Source organism: Idiotropiscis lumnitzeri, chromosome 9 (genome assembly GCF_059441095.1).
Source record: "Idiotropiscis lumnitzeri isolate Australia: NSW breed Sydney's pygmy pipehorse chromosome 9, RoL_Ilum_1.0, whole genome shotgun sequence".
NCBI lineage: Eukaryota > Metazoa > Chordata > Actinopteri > Syngnathiformes > Syngnathidae > Idiotropiscis > Idiotropiscis lumnitzeri.
The window spans coordinates 16,874,606-16,890,626 of record NC_142399.1 but is presented as its reverse complement, the minus strand read 5'-3'; the positions used below and the strand labels follow the sequence as shown (position 1 = coordinate 16,890,626).

Here is a 16,021-nt window from a genome sequence, read left to right as displayed (position 1 = left end):
TAAATAAAAACACGACATCTTGAATGACATTTCACTCATCCACCCTTAAACCTTAGTTTAAAATTTAAGAGCATTTATCATATTCGTGGCAGGATCACACATCATATGAACATAAAAAACAGACTGAAACACCGACTAAATTCTCTTCTCTGAATATGACTAATTGTTTTTGGCGGACGTGTCACATCGACGCAGTTAGTTATCAGAGAGAAAATAAGTCGCCTTTTTTGAATTTACAAATTGCATTCTACAATTTTTAACAGCACTATGTCTAAGGACAAAGAGAGAAAAATCATGTCAAAACTACGTCATAGCAAGTCTCCACTTCCGGTTCGACCCAAGACGTCGACGAACGCGTAAAGACCTGTATTTTTAAACACTGTTGATCCTATTAAGTGGGTATGTTGTCTCTCTTATCGTGTTCCTACCATGGTAATTATGTGATAACACATTTTGTATACGTCGTCCTGTCTATAGGTTATAAACGTTTCTGCCTGCAGAATGAGCCGAGCTCCAGTGGCGCAATCGGTTAGCGCGCGGTACTTATATGACAGTACATTGTAGAGCAATGCCGAGGTTGTGAGTTCGAGCCTCACCTGGAGCAGTATTTTGCATAGTACGAAATTCTTTTCTTATAAATTAACCCATAATTATGATATTCGTCGTTATCTGTAAGTTTTGTATGATTGGGATTGATTCGGTCGTGACAATAATGTAGGCATTTAAGTAATGGAGAATCTTTAAAAGGAGTGTTTTTGTTTTGCTGCCAGTAGGGGACAGCATTTGTCTATTTATACAAAAATATTTCAACAGTAAATTTAATTCATCCAATGTCATCAAATCCGTGACATGTTGTTGAAATAATGAGCTATAGTTTAAATGTGACTCATTTAATTTTGCAGGCGATAAACGTTTTGCCTTTGTAGAGGTTATCACAATGAGTGGTCTTATTCTATTAGAACCTTTGATTGCCTAAAGCTTGTATGATGAGAGGTGAATTAATCATTCATTCAACAACAATGTGTATATTATTATATTAGATTCAAAAGTGTGGCAAATTCTAACCCTTATCTTGCTATATAATTTGAAAAGAGAGTCAGTTCTCGATATGTACCATGCAGTGTGTCGCATCCTGTCCAGGCGATATTGTCAATAAGAGAATGTGGTAAAAAAAAAAAAAAGGTCCTGCCAATAATAATATCATCAATATAATGTGTCTTGATTGGTTACTTTAATCGGTTGTCAAGGATTGCATATTTGAAAAGCATTATAGTAAAGTATTTATTTGATATGTTACTTTTTCTTTAAGTGAGTGAGTGAGTAGATCAGTTTCACGTGAGCGTTCTTACTTAAAAAAAAACCAATGTGTTCCTTCTGTGCACTGTGTGATACTTAGCAGTTTCACCAGCAGGAGTTGCTGTTGTCCACAGTTTACCTCACTCCTATTAACCGTTGTGAAGCGAACGAAAGTGACTGCATGGATATGATTGGCTGTGTGCGCCGTTTGAACAATAACAGTTGGCCAGCAAGTGTACCTCAAATATCTATCCATGTTTCCTCTTATTTTTTTGTCCATGTAGCTCACAGACTGTTATCCAGAGGGGCTTATAATGAAAAAAAAAACTATTTGCTTCTCACTATATACTAAATATAAATGAAACACGTTGTACCTTGCATAGTCTTTGTAGTATTACATAATTTGTATATATTAGACTGAAGTACTGTTAGATCACAGTTCCATCAAAATGTTGCAATGCAAAACCCCTTTTCTTGGTGATAACTACTACACGTTTCGAGTTGAGTATACAATGCAATAAAAAGATAAGAAAGTATTGCAAACTCCTTTGCTGCAATAACCACAAATGTGATGAGTTTACAAGAAAATAAAAAGACTATTAAAAACAAGAGAACTTATACGGCAACTTGAAAGAGATCAAAGTCCATCCATTACCTGTACCGCTTCTCCTCACAAGTGTCACGGGGTGTGCTGGAGCCTATCCCAGCTAACAGTAGGTGGGGTACACCCAGGATTGGTTGCCAGCCAATCGCAGGGGACAGAAAGACGGAGATCAAAGTCATAGTTATGTATATTTCAACTGCATCAGTCGTGGTTCTTGTCCTTTCAAGAATTGAACTGCTTTTTAAATGCTGAATCAAAAGGCAATGTGCAGAGTAAACAAATGCACAGCTTGTCATCATCCTCATTCTCAACCATTCTGTACTGCTTATCCAGGGTTGGTTTGCAGGGAAAGCCGCTTAGCAGGGAAACCCAGACTTCCCTCTCCCCAGCCACTTCTTCCGACTCTTCCGGGGGCATCCGATGGCATTCCCAGACCAACAAGGAAATATAGTATCTCAGTGTGTGCTGGTGAGACATGCTCCAACTCTCACTGGAGCGGTACGAATGAGAATCAGCACCTCCAAAACTGAGACCATGGTCCTCACTCAGAAAAGCTTGTGGTTGCCCTTTACGGGACTGGGATAATGTATATTTTTCACCGAATTTGAAAGGACCACATGGTCAACAGGTTATTTTAACATCCCTGCATCCATTTTGTACTATACTTATGTTGTTCAGGCCCCCAGGTAAGATGGAACCTATCCAAGCTGACGTTGGCTGAGAGGTGGCATACGCCCTGGACTGGTTGCCAGCCAACTGTCAGTGCAAATAACGATGAACAACACATTACATGATCCTGCACACCTATGGACAATTTAGGGCAGGGGTCACCAACATGATGCCCATGGGCACCAGAGACCCCATTAACTAGACTGAGGGCCTTATAGAGATTTATAGAAGTATAGTGTTGTATATTGATGTTTACAGTTTCTGTTTCCGAAATCATTGGTGATAACACCGGTCGACCGCAAATTTTAATGAGAGATGGCTTTATATATCCGTAAACAGCTCTACTTTTTTTCTAGCATGTCAAGTTTTTGAGATATATTCATTTTTTTGTTTTTAAATTTGATCTATAAAAGCTTGCGCAATATGAACTTTGCCATTCGTTGTATATAAAATGTATGGTGTTTCAGAAGAAAAGTCCATCTGTTGGTAAAATTAACCCTGAATTCATAAATATGAGTAACTATTTTTGACGGATGGCTGGATATTATTGTTATTATTATCCATCCATTCGTCTTACCAATTGGTAAAAAATGGTTGACCAGTGTAATTATTGGGAAAAATCATGAACACGATCACAGTCTTCAAATATATAAATATATATAATTAATTATAGAGCGGCAAGGTGGACGACTGGTTAACACGATGGCCTCACAGTGCAGAGGTCGCGGGGTTGATTCCGGCTCCGGGCTTCCTGTGTGGAGTTTGCATGTTCTCCCCGTGCCTGCGTGGGTTTCCTCCAGGTAATCCGGTTTTCTCCCACATTCCAAAAACATGCATGGCCGGTTGATTGGGCACTCTAAATTGCCTCTACGTATGTGTGTGAGCCCAAATGGTTGTTCGTCTATGTGTGCCCAGTGATTGGCTGACAACCAGTTCAGGGTGTACTGCCTGAAGATAGCTGGGATAGGTTCCAGCACCTAGTGATAGGAAAAGGAAGCTTCAAATTTGCTTTATGAACCAGTTTTTGTATTTTTGAGTCCTGTAGATAGCATTTGTTGTTTTAATTAAAGGGTTTAAAAAATAGCGAGTCAGTGTGCTTTCAGCCCAATGTTGAACAGAGACTGCCATCTACTGGAGTTCAAAACAACTACAACTGGTTGATGAAGCTGATTTGAAGCTTCATTTACCCATCACTACCAACACCCCCCACAACCTTTGTGAGGAGAAGCGGTACAGATAATGGATGGATACAAGTAGCTTTCACTTTCAAAAGGCTTCGTGACTCCTTGATTTCAACATTTCAGTAAGCCAAACATGCAAGTATTTGCATAGCAAGAGGGAGAATATCATCTCACCATATTATTCACCAAACTCGATTCTCTCATTATGCAGTAAACCTCCATGTACATTACTGTAAATAAACTGTAAATGCAGCATATCAGAATTCCCAATATAATTGATGTGTCCTATTAGGGTTAATGAACAAAAATGTCCACATCTTGTTTTGCAAGAAGTTGGCTATTTAATGACGCTTATATAAAACAAAACCAAAAAAATCCCGATTTGGTAAGCGCTGTTGGTCATGAGCGGAATACATTGTAATTGATGTGAATGTCTAAGTGCCCGTGAGTCATTCTGTTCTCATCAAAAGGGAAATGGGAGTGGAATGCTGGGATTTAACAAGACATTTTTAATGACACATGGTCCAATCTGGCCTGTAACACAATGATTGGGTCTCAATACTTACAAAAGTTTGTATCAATTCCATTTTCTTGATCTAAAAATGCAAATCTCACCAAAACAATCAGTGACAAGTTGACCAATATTTAAATTTCTAATACACTTGGTGCTTTATGGTATATTTTAGCGCTCCAACATGCCACAAACCACAGAGCATGTGTCCCAAGTTTTATTAAACATCTGTTTGTGATTACCAATGAATTTGCTCACAGTGTAGCTATATGACAGCTCCCAAGTCCCAGCTGCAAAGGTATAATCATCATTATTATTTTTTTTGTCATCCCCCCCCCACCCTTCCATTGCACTCTCAAGCCAAGAGAAACTTCAGTGTTGCAGCATTTATCAAGTAGCCAAAAGGAAATGATGACATTCTGCTCGGCTGAACACCAACAATGTACGTACTATACATGTGTGTGCACGTGTCTATTTGCTGTGTTGGGGTTGACATTAAGATGTTGACAGCAAATATACAACAGTTTTGACATTAGAAGGGGTACCTGAACATCCGTCGTGGTGGCTCAGATGGCTGCTTATTCTCCCTTTCTAGGCTTCCATTACATCAGTTTTCTGTTTATTTAGGCTGGTCCATTTTTTTGATTCATATTACATTTTTAATGATGGAACATTCAGATTATATTCGTACAAGGACAGTATTGCACTGGACTTGACTTCGCGGTTTAATAATCTATTAAAACCAGCAGGTATGAATCAACAGACATGCTCAAAATTGAAATTATTTTATGTTTACTCCGACCACAGTTGTGTTGGTAGACGTCAGGCAAAAAGAAGTGTAATGGATCAACGAAACGGTTTAATTTTGTAATTTTTGAACCCACTGCATCCAGGTAGACCCTAAAAAATAGTGTGAAACTGTTATCCACTATAGGTACATAACAACAAATATACAGGAAACAGGTGTTATGTCTCCTGTCTTCTGTTTGCACACTGTAATAGAAAGTAAGAACTATATGGTGCAAGGCTCGAAACGTTTTTTCTTTGTTTTTTTTTTGCAGAGCAGTTTTGCAAATCAACAACTTTGTTTGAGGAGCAACTTTCAACTTTTTGCAGTATTTCTTGCATGGAACTGAAGGAAGACTTTTTTAAACAATAAAAATACTTTACGACAATATGATAAATGAACGATTGTTTTTTTTTTAGCGCTATTTAAATAAAGCTGTATTTTAGTATTTTGCAATATTGAATTATCAGATTTGATTTATTAAATACACCTTGTGTATAAAAGTAAATGTTTATTTCCTTGTCTAGAAGCAAAGCTCTGCTGTAATGCAATTAAAAGCTATCTTAAAATGTATTTAAAAATTATTTATTTATTTACACTAAATATAGCTACAAAGTACAAAAAAATTACAGCATCCAGTTAACTTTTATATAGTTAAGATTGGCCCGTGACCCTTGTGAGGGTCAGATAATGGATGGATGGATTGTTAAGATTTGCAATGAGAAACGAAATGAAAAAAGAGCTTCTGCTTTGAAAATATAACTCAATTATAACTAATTTTCCCTCATTTTCTTCACTAATTCTGGTTTGGTTGTCTCTCCTCTGTGAGTTCATTGTGTTTGACTTCGGCTTGTGCAGTCAGTGACTAATTGAGAATTTGTAATTGACTATCATGTGCGGGCTCTTTCAGGTGAACGTCAGTACACATTATTACTTTACACGGTCAGCGTTTGAGTCTCAGTTTTGCTAGCCAAGATGTGCCACTAAAGTGCAAAACATGAATTTTGACGCAAAAACAGCAATGCTAAACTGCTTATTTCGAGCCTTGTAGTGGAACTCTTTAAAGCCTCTATCGGGTGTGCAATTTAGGATACAATAACGGAAATCCCACCTGTAATTTATTTGCCTGAAACACTTTTATATAGCACTTGACTCCAGACACGACACCAAAGGCAAAACTTTAATTCAGCTAGTTCTAGAAGATTAACTCATTTTTGGGGGCTACTTGAAGCAACAAAGTCGAACTACCTGCAGTCACTGAACCGTTACAGGATAGTCATTCTCCTTTGAAGGAAACTGCAGATTAATATTGTGGTTATTTTTAATTTCTTGGAAGCAATTACAAATGCAAGTGTGTGTAAGACTCAATCGATTGTTGACTGTTTTCTGTTGTGTGCCACGTCAACTTGATTCTCTTTCATCCAGACTCGCAAAGTCTCTCCTGTTTCGTCCAGTGGATTGAAAAGATTGAAGCACTTCACCTTTATGGTCTCTCTGGTTAAATATCATATATTTTATATGAATTAGTTAATGAGCTGTACACTTGTATCCGCGCCGTCCAACGTTTCTATTCCAAATACAGCACAATTGTATATTTTTTTTAATAGAAGAAAATTTCGTCTTATCCTCTCAAAATTGTGGGCCTTACATACAGCTATGGTGTATGGATATTGACATCAAATAAGGTGGAAACTATATTTTCAGAAATGATTGATATAATTTTATTTGGTTTACGCAGCAAGTTTTATTTGACCCTGCGTTATTATCACAGCTGTTTCTTTCAAGCAAGGACCGAAAGCAGCAGTAACAGCAATAAATAAAACTCATGTTGGATAAATAATGACGCGGCAACCATACTCCGTACAATTTTATAGTATGAACCTGAAATGTGACCAATCCGACGAGTAACGGCATGTCTAGTTGCATCATTATGTCATCATGGCCTGTTGAAGTGCTGTCAGGCAAAGGATGTGGGATCTGTAGATAATTGGTGGAGCTTGTGGAAAACCTGGTCTGATAAGGACAAGCATCCATCTAATGTTGAAAGAGATGGATTTCATATGTTGAAATGAGGAAAATGGGCTGAAATTCTAGCAACGTTCTTTTCTTTACCATGACGGAAGTACACGAAAAATTTGTGGCAGCAAACATTGGTGTAAAAAAAGTGGGATTGAATGGAACGTACTGTTATCCCGGCTAATTCTCACAGCATCCCGCATTTGCATCGAAATCAGGGCGGTACGGAGTGCACGCCGGAGTACGGTGTTCCTAACATGCGGAAACTGAAATTAGATTCGCTTTCGGATGATGCAGGCCACTCGTCCATCGAGAGCCTGCTGACGTACTGTGTCTCCACCTGGTACAGCGGCTGCACTGAGGCGGACAGAGTGAGGCTCCAGAGGACAGTCAAAACAGCGCAAAGGATTATTGGCTGCCCTCTCCCCTCGCTGTCGGACATCTACACCGCCCGGTGCCTCAGAAGGGCTCTCAACATCGTCAAAGACAATACCCACCCAAACTCACACCTGTTCGACCTGTTGCCCTCTGGCAGGCGCTACAGATGCATCAAATCGAGGACCAATAGACTGAGAAACAGTTTCTTTCCGAGAGCCATCTCCATTCTGAACTCTCACACACACACACGAGAACACCCTTACCTTGCAGAACAGCATCGTGATGTGTTTTTAGGGGAGCCCTCTAATCTCGTTGCACACTTGAGTACAATGACAATAAAGGGATTTCTAATTCTAATTCTAATTGTCCTCACAAGGGTCGCGGGCGTGCTGGAGCCTATCCCAGCAATCTCTGGGCAGTAGCCGGGGTGCATAACAGATTGGTTGCCAGCCAATCGCAGGGGACGCGACAGACAACCAGTCACACTCGTAACCACATCTAGGGTCAGTTTAGAGCGTTCGATAAACCTACAATGCATGTTTTTCGAATGTGGGATGAAACTGGAGTACCCGGAGAAAACTCACGCAGGCAAAGGGAGAACGCAGTCGCGCCAGGGCAAGTACAACACAGCCCAAACACGCTAGAAAAGACTTGCACTCGCAATAAAATGAAGTTACACCCGTTTTTAGGGTGCCAGTCATCCAAAATGATGTTAAAACCCAAGTATTCATCATTTTAATCATGCACCAACCAAGGATAAGGTGCTGAGTTGTGAACGGTTCAATGCCTTAAGAAAAAAAATGCGACAAGAGCAAAATTTTGAATTTAATTCTCAAATTCTTTATTACCTAAATATTTCATGTCCTCTTCCAAAAATCTTCCAACTTGTGTATCACAAACTGATGGAAAGACATGATCTCTTTTTACATATTCATCTTTTGACATTGAATCCAAATTTGTTCAATATTTTTAATGGGAGTTCATATGCTGACAAAAGGAAGACATACAGTTGATGTTCTAAATACTACCAACTATTGGTCTGACATGCATGCGTTTTTGGGATGTGTGAATTTCAATACATGTATAGGAACAATCGTTTAAGAGACGAAAAAAATGTGATTCCTTCTCGGTTGTTGATGTGTATTAGTTTAAATCTTGTCCACCAGCTCCACCCTCCAGCCCGGAATTGAGCCTCGCAGGACCAGGTTAACAACCACATCCTCTTCAATGTGCCTGCTCAACCAAATTGATGTCCCAAATAATAGAGGGAATTCTTCAGAAATGGTTTGATTTATGCATCTGCATGGCTTTCTGGAAGAGGAAAAGTGCGGATATTGATGGCAGGCAAGAATTCTTCCACTGAGTTGAAGCCAAAGGACATTCTTGGCGGTACTGACCTCAGCTCATCAGAGAGGCAGACAGAATGGAAGACAGAAGACTTTTCATATGTTAATATCAAATGTGTGTTTGTCTTGGAATCACAGTCTCTTGCAGAGCTGTTCTTTTTCAGTTAAGCATCAATAGGTTGTGCAAATATATTCACACGCTCAGGATCCCGAATGTTGATCCTTGTTGCTGACAATGCAACAATAAAATAAACACACATACTGTAGGCCAAAATTCATTAAAATGGATTTATTACCACATACTTATGTTGTAAATATATTACATCACATAATAAGGAGCACAATCTGACACTAGTGTGGATTGAACGCACTTAATGATGACAAACGACCTCCTAGTTCATCCATCCAACTATTATCTGAGCCGCTTTTCTTCAAAAGGTGTCGCGGGCATTCTGGAACCTATCCCAGCTGTCATCGGGCACTAGTCGAGGAACACCTTGAACTGGGTTGCAGGGCACACTCATACCCAGGGCCAAAGTGACACAAAGAATATCTTTTACGTATATGATAATATTTTTTGATAGTCACTGATGGTGTAGTGGTACGTTTGCCTGATTTGTGTGCGCCTGATTGGTGATGATGTCTATGTCTGCCCTGTGGCTGGCTGGCGACCTGTTCAGGGTGTGGAGCGCCCTTTACCTGTAGTCAGCTGGGATAGCCTCCAGCACCTTCCCTCGCGAAGGATAAGCGGTGTGGATAATGACATATTTTTTGACCATCAAAAAGAACTTTCCTACCTTATGTGACCTCATTGGAATTGTGGTTTGTCTTTGGTTCATCATTCTGGCATGATTGACAGCTGAGGGGAAATTTTGTTTTTAAAGAAAAGTTTGCTTCAGTCCATATTTTACTGTGGAAACATGCATAACTATAGGGACAATCTTCCCTCTTTTCCACATCCATGTGCATGTTCAGAAACATTTTTGTACAAGCCATCCAACATGTGTGTCTGCTTGCTCATTAGTTGTGTATTATGTGGATCTGTTGGCGCCCAGCCTATCGTTCCCCGTAGGCACATGAAGGGCGTTGTGGTAGTGGGGGACAGGGAGCTGCTGACATGGCTGCTGAGTTCAAAGAGATGGTGCAGTAGATGTAGGCACACACAGCGAACAGACCGGCCTTTATATTCACCCACCCTGAGCCTGGGAAAACTCTGCAGTTTCCCTGTCCTCGCCTGCGGTTACAGATGGGGAGGCAAGTGGACTTACAGGTGCTGCTCAGGCTCTGCGACATGCCAGAATTTGATCTGTCGAAAAAAATTAATTATTAAATACAAGTATTCCACGTATTTCAGTGAGTATAATGCATTGATGAATGACAAACGCTCCGGTGTTGCATGTGTAAATTAACCACAACTTTTCTTATTTATCTTCACTTTTTGTGTGTAAATGTGAATTGAAAGTGAGAACATTACAGTTTTTTAGTTGAATACACGGTACTGTGCAAAAGCCATAGGCCACAATTGAATTTGCGATTAGTCATACTAAAATTAATTTATAGTTCAGACATTTGCCAAAGGCCATTTTTTAGAGAGAAAATGGCATGATTGTTGTGTCATTGTCATTATCCACACCGCTTATCCTGAACAGGGTCGCGGGAGGGTGCTGGAGCCTATCCCTACTGACTACGGGCGAAAGGCGCACTACACCCTGAACTGGTCGCCAGCCAGTCACAGGGTTGACATAGACACCATCACTGAGTGGGAACTGAACCCACGCTGCCCGCACACAACTCGGGCGAGTGTACCACTACACCATCAGTGACCTCCATGATTGTTGTTTGTTGGTCTATTTCTTCAATTATTAGCCGTTTACTTCTTGGTTCATGGAGGATGAAGAAGGACAATTGTGCCTACATGATTCCGCGCATAGAAGGTTTGGACTGCAACTGCTGTTACATATGGTCAAAGCTGGGCACTTGACCCTTTTTTGACGGTCCGTCCCCCGCCCTCCAGCCACAATCATGGTACCGTTCTGGTCTCGACCCTGAGGCCTTATTCATAAAATTTGTTGGCTCTCCACCCCGTTCAGCCAATCCCCACCCCCCAAAAAAAAGGGTCAGTGCATGATGCCGCCGCGGGAGAGATGCTAATCGCAGAGGTTTATTTTAACATAATTTGCTGGCTAATTCAAATCTGATTATCTTATAATGGTTTTATTCATCTACTACTTATTCGTCTCCTTCTTCTTCTTCTTCACGAATGTACCCAATGCAAGTAAGTATGGGCAATTAGTGTTATAGGGATTGTGGTTCACATCTGAGCACTAACAATCGGGTGGAAGGCAGTCTTCAAGAGCCCCACTTCAGTGTGGTAATCTGTAATCATCTTCACCCACTTTACATAATGTGGACATCTGCTTCAATTCTTTATAAGCATACTTTGCGTGTTTTGACCTGTTGGAATCAGTCAGCATTTAAAGGGAATGATAAGAATCACTTTGATGGCGCAAGTCAGCTGTGTTCATGCTCACTGTGGCCTTTCTAAATGTGCTGGCTTACGCAAGTCTGAAGACCAACACCCAGTTTAACCTGCCTCTGTGCAGATTTAGGCCATTCCTTACACCAGACATGCAACGGTCACGAAAATAAAGCTCCTTGCAAAACAGGGAATTTGATAGCCATAATAACCATGTGGTGCTCTATGTTAACCTATCCTTTCAATCTTTGCTGTTAGTATAAAGTGGTTTGCAGAGCAAGCGTTCTGTAAAATGGTATGCAATCTGTGCATTATTAACTTCCATTGCCAGTTGATAACATTGGAAAAGTTCCAATTTGGCAGGTCCAATTTTATTTCGGAGCATATGGTTGGGGTTCTCTTTCTTTTGGTATTTTGCTAGAATTTGCACCGGTAGAATTGGGCAGTCATTTGTGTTGTGCTTTTCTACCTTTGATACTCAAAACACTTCACCTCATTACCTCATCTTCCTTCTGATGCCATATCATCAGGAGCAGGGGGGGGGTTCAGTATCTTGCTCAAAGATGGCCAGGGATCGAACCCACAACCACCACTCTACCGCTGAGCCACGCTGAAATGGGGGTAACAAAGAATAATGGGGTCTTGTGGGATGTAAATAGTCTTTTCCAGCCAATCCTCGCTGAATCCCTCATTTGCATCAGAATGAAGGCAGTCAGAGGCGCAGTAACCACTTCTTGCTTTAAATTGCGGAAACAGAAATTGGACTTGCTGAGGTTCGTGGCAGGTATATTGCAACAGCTCCCTTTCGGATGATGTAGCCGTGCATGTGACGTGGGTAATTGGAGAATGCATTGCATCATGTTATTTGTGACCAAATTTGCAGAAGCGCTGGGGCAGAGGCAGAAACATCCACTGAGGCGTAGTGCATCTAGCAAATTCAAAACACGCTGAATTAGTCCATTGCCCCCGCACGGAAATGACGAAATGACCGTTTTTATGCAGAATGCAGACTAGACAGTCTTACCAAATTTTCGGATGATTCATGGGCGAGGCAAATCCCAAGTGCATGGGTGCCCGTCTACCAAAATAGAAAATTGTTCTGCATACACTACATGTAGAGGATCTTACAATGCTGATTTTATGAAAGTTAATTGAAATCCTTAAGACCGCCAACTTTACCACTTATTCCAAAGAACTCCAGAGAATGGACTACCATTAGCTTTAAAACTTAAGCTTCTCTCCCACTGCTACTTTTCTCTTACTGTTAAGTACAAGATGACCAATATTAGAGTCCACTCAGGCATGTGACTAACTGTAAATGCTGTTATACTTGTGGTTTTCTCATCCAACCCTCGCTCAAAACAGGACAGGAACCCTCCCCAAGACCAACATAAAGTACCCCTTCAAAACTGTTTTCCCTCTCTATATGTTAATACTAAAATGTTTTTATGACCTGTTCCAGTAAGTTGATTATGATAACACTTGTTGGATTGGAATTAAGCGTAAATTGGCAAGTTGTCACTCAGCAGGTCCTTGTGGTTTTATTAATAGACTTTGCCTCCATGGGCTATGAATGTGACTATTGAGCCCTGGGTTGGAGGAAAGCTTAGTAATCAAAGCGTAGGAATCTGCAAGTGTGTGTCTGGATAAGTTAGACTGGTGCAATATGCTTCGCCAGTGTCCGATGTGAGCAACCCAGGGGATGTCAGTACAGCTTGTGCGTAGAAGAAGGGGAGAGGCTGACATCATTCCTTCCAGTGGAGAGGGCTGTTATTGTTGCCATTCAATTTTTTTGTCTAGAAAAGCTCAAGTTGTTGAACTCCAACAAACATTTCTATGAAACTTCATAACACAGCAGCCGGTCATTTCCTATGGAACACACACGCACATGCGTGTGCACACACAATTCTTGTAAGACTCAGCGTATGTGTGTACACACGCAAGTGAGCATTTTGACATGTGGCTCAAGCTATACCTTAAACACTTTTTGGATTTTGTAAAGTGCTCACTTTCAGGGTAAATCTATGCACCGTGCAAGGGTATACTATTTCCTAAATGGGATCCAAAAGTGCAATTTGGTATTTATTTGTACTTCCCACTAGCCGGCCTTAAGCGTTAATTATAGTTTTTAATGTAAAGTTGTTGAAACCTATACAAGCAACCTTCGTTCTTATTGGGAGTCATACTCAACCATCTAAAGTTCTAGGTGGCAAAAGTTTTCAATACCTCTATGTTGACTTGAATTGCTGTTTGTTGTGACCTTTTAAATGAAAAAATGTTGGGTCCCAACCAGTTAGGCAGATTACGTAACAGTAAAATATCATTTTCTCTTTGGTCTGCTGCCTATTATGGAAATCTTTCTTAAATGGAATCCTGTTCCGAATACTTTTGTTTTCCACATCTGGATAAGACAAACTCGAATACTAAACTACTGAAAAGTCCCAATCGGAGAATCGTGTCAAGACTGAACTGTGAGCACTAAATACTCTATGACTACTTTCTGCTTGTATATGTGTGTCTGCCCTCCGTGCCTTTGCTAGAGATTAGGTCTGGTATTAGAGGGATGTCACTTGCCGCATGCCCACTCTTCCCTGCCTCACATTCCGCTGTCCCAAACATACACGATCACATCACAGCCTTATGTGACCCCCTTCTTTACTCTGCCCTACTTCAACACAACACTCATCCCCCTTTGGCATCGCATCCCTCCTTGCCTCAGCCCCCTTACATTTGGACATCAGAGCAAGCAACACCAATCCCCCTTTACCAGGCACCCAGACCTGTTAAATCAACACACAGAGATGTCTATTGTCCCCTTGCTTGATCTGGAGTGTGTGTGTTGGTTTGGCCTGGCTTGTAGGTCAGGATAAGGTTTGGACAGAACTGGATCCCTACTAATCCCACAAAAGCAGAGATAAAGCCGAGTGCAGGACCTCCGGCGCTTTGAGTACACCCTCCTCCACCTGCATACACACACTTACACGGTGTTGTGCTGATCATATAAGCCCAAATGCATATTCCAAAGTTAAACTGTTAGTTTTAATTAAACTGACGATCCGTAGAGGGTTTTATTTTGTCAAGTGGTTGCACGAAATATAATCATCGAGATCCAGATAATTTTCCTTCTTAATGAACTTGTATAGTCTTCATCTACAACGGAAGGAAATTCAGTACACTAGAAGAACGTCTGCGTCTTACCAGTGAAGTGTTATCCACTACAGCCTTCCACTACGCTATGACATTACTGCATTTAGGACAACTTCGGCATACACAATGTGTTGGATTTACTAAATTTTATTTTGTCAAGTGGTACACACAACAAAATCCTCTGGATTTAAATAAATGTTGTCAGTACATTAATAGTCTCCTTAAAAGCGTCATCTGGATCCAGATGATTTTATTTCATGCAACCACTTTACATAATAAAATTGATTACATTCAACGCACCATTTTTTTGTAATGTATGTAAAAAAAAGCCGGCGATTCACATCACTCTCACTGGGCCACTAACAAACAATTATCAGCCACAGCTTAAGTGTCACAACTTCTCTGATCTATTATCACTGTTTAAAAAAAAAAAAAAAAAGAAAGTTCCTTCTTAAACTCTCTGCCAGCATTCATAATTCCTGAAACACTGTGAAATGTCTGTACATTCAACATAAGCTTTGATGAAGCTCTGTGTCTTCTTGACCTTCAACTCCTTTAAAGTCCTCTGTGACTATTTCAGAGGAAAGAATTAAGCCGTTGGGCGTGAGTGTAATGCACACCGCCCATGTGAATTGACTTTAAACGGGGGGGAGGAAATCAGAACATGGCGAAAGGTTTTGATTTATGGGGGTAGAACTACATTTGATATTCATTTCCGCAGCTGCGGCCAGCTAAAAAAACAGCCTGTAAATAGACCAGTCCTGACAATGGTGCAGTGTGGCCTTCCAGTGTATGTGCCTGTGAGAGATGGAGAGAGATGGAGAGAGAGAGAGAGAGAGAGAGCCTGCGTGCATCACTCCTATTTTAGGAATGTTTTGGGGCTCTTTCAGTCAAATTCGGCACAGATGTTTCTGATTCGCTAAACACATATAATAAGTAATTATTGAAAACACCTTTCACTTGCCCATGGTTGTGTGGTGCTTCATTTTGTGTAATCGAAGCTGCGGTTTCTCATACAGGCAAAGGATCCAAGACTTTATTGAAAGCCAGCTAAACTGCCCTGCAGTCAGAGTTTCCTGATACAAGATGAGAGAAAAGGGATCTTACCAAAATATTCCCCATCCCGCCTTGGTGAGAAGATGAAGCAAGAGAAGGGAGGTCTGGAGTTGGAGGGATGAAGAAGAAAAAGATCAGCAGATTTCATAGTCAGCCAGGTGGAACGAGATGAAGAGATCGGTGGTTGGAGATATACTGTAGGAATGATGAGGTTGCTCATTCTTGGGAGACATGCATAATTGGTACTGAAAATGCATCTTTTACTGTATTATTAAAATATATTAATAAGAAGTCACTGATTGTGGAGTGCCTGATTTACCTGATTTGCCCAACTGTATTTATAAAACACTTTAAGACCGCTGTATATAACGTGCTATACGTGATTCAACAGTACATCATACAACCACAAACAATAAAACAAATAATGTAATTTTGTGGGAAAAATGCCTTGTTTTATTTCAGTTTTTATTAGCTTGAGTATTAGTTTCTTTGTCTTTTTAAATATGTAGAATATTTGCCAAGTGTAAGATAAAGAAAGGTTACTAAGTACTGTG

At 40.5% G+C, this 16,021-nt stretch overlaps 1 long non-coding RNA gene and 1 other non-coding gene across 2 annotated transcripts; both read left to right on the top strand.

Moving 5' to 3' along the window:
- Positions 1-336: 336 nt before the first annotated feature.
- Positions 337-15,755, top strand: LOC148330547 (uncharacterized). Its single transcript, XR_015845006.1, has 3 exons — positions 337-399; positions 4,622-4,703; positions 15,431-15,755. It is a non-coding gene; the product is annotated as an uncharacterized LOC148330547 (long non-coding RNA).
- On the top strand, positions 511-604 carry trnai-uau (transfer RNA isoleucine (anticodon UAU)). The gene is made up of 2 exons: positions 511-548; positions 569-604. It is a non-coding gene; the product is annotated as a tRNA-Ile (tRNA).
- Positions 15,756-16,021: the final 266 nt, after the last annotated feature.